The 1,133-nt window shown below is 30.9% G+C and overlaps 1 protein-coding gene across 1 annotated transcript in view; it reads right to left on the bottom strand.

The window, feature by feature from the left end:
• The window catches only part of LOC109831414 (ABC transporter C family member 14-like), a 29,018-nt gene that overhangs the window by 1,107 nt on the left and 26,778 nt on the right, over positions 1–1,133 (bottom strand). The gene's annotated exons all lie outside the window — the stretch shown is intronic.

Here is a 1,133-nt window from a genome sequence, read left to right as displayed (position 1 = left end):
TATATTCGTTGTTCTGTACATAGCACATCTGAAATTAAAAAATCGCATTAAAAACTTTCTGAATTGTGTATCTATTTTTTATGTTAATCCTGTTATTTTATTCCGATTTATTTCTATAATCACATGCTTTTAAATTTTCCAAAATATCTATGTTTTAAAATACAAACTCCATGTTAATGTGCCACAAAATATGACAAATTATTCAAATCTAAATTGCTATAATATTCGTTAAATTGCTAGAATATACGGGTTAAATATTGAATATGGGTTTAGAAATAAAAAAGCGAGTCGGCATAAAATTAAATCAGGACCAAAGGATTTGTTTGTCACCATCATAACCACCTTCAAATAATGGGTGTCCTTAGCCTTAGGACCTTCTCATATAACATGATGCTCTCATACGTTAATATGGCCCAATCTTAAAAAAGTGAATAAATATGGAAAGAAAAACCATCGTAACCACATTCTTAACCCGCCAAACATAAAAAATTTATACAATGATTAAAGTGAGTTAACCCTCCATAATTTGTCAAACATAAAAGATATAGAAGGTTTTAAGCTAACCCCTTTAGAGGGATTAAAATGAGTTAACCCCTCAATATGAGGGGTTTACTAATACTCCTATTTAGAATGATTAAGAGTTAACCTATCTAATTGTAAAGAAAACAGTCAAAATCATTGTTATTCCCAAACACTAAAACTGATCACGATGGCTAAAATAAAACTTATTTAACGGATTAATAATTTAGTCCTTCAGATTATCGAATGGGCTAAGTATATTAATACTTCTCTTTAATCTTTCTTCCTTAATCCTTTGCCAAAATGAGCCATATGGCATATAATACCCATTGGCCTCAGGAAACAGGGACGGAGAGAAATGATTTCCTCCGACGCCTTTTTTTTCTATGGTTTGGCTGGAACAAAGAAAAAAGGGGGTGTATACGGGGCCCACACTTATATATACTAATAATTTAATGGGTCTCACAAAAACTGAAAACCTATTTGGGGTTATTTTGAAAGCAAATGGACTAGAAATGATGATGCGTTAATCTTTGTAATAACAAATTCTTAATCTAATTATTTATCATTGATGTCTAACACTGCAATCACAATATCATCATCTTCTCCAAAGT

The sequence above is a fragment of the Asparagus officinalis genome, chromosome 2, assembly GCF_001876935.1.
Source record: "Asparagus officinalis chromosome 2, Aspof.V1, whole genome shotgun sequence".
Classification (NCBI taxonomy): domain Eukaryota; kingdom Viridiplantae; phylum Streptophyta; class Magnoliopsida; order Asparagales; family Asparagaceae; genus Asparagus; species Asparagus officinalis.
Note: the sequence above shows the minus strand (reverse complement) of the source record. Positions and strands in the feature narration are given on the sequence as shown.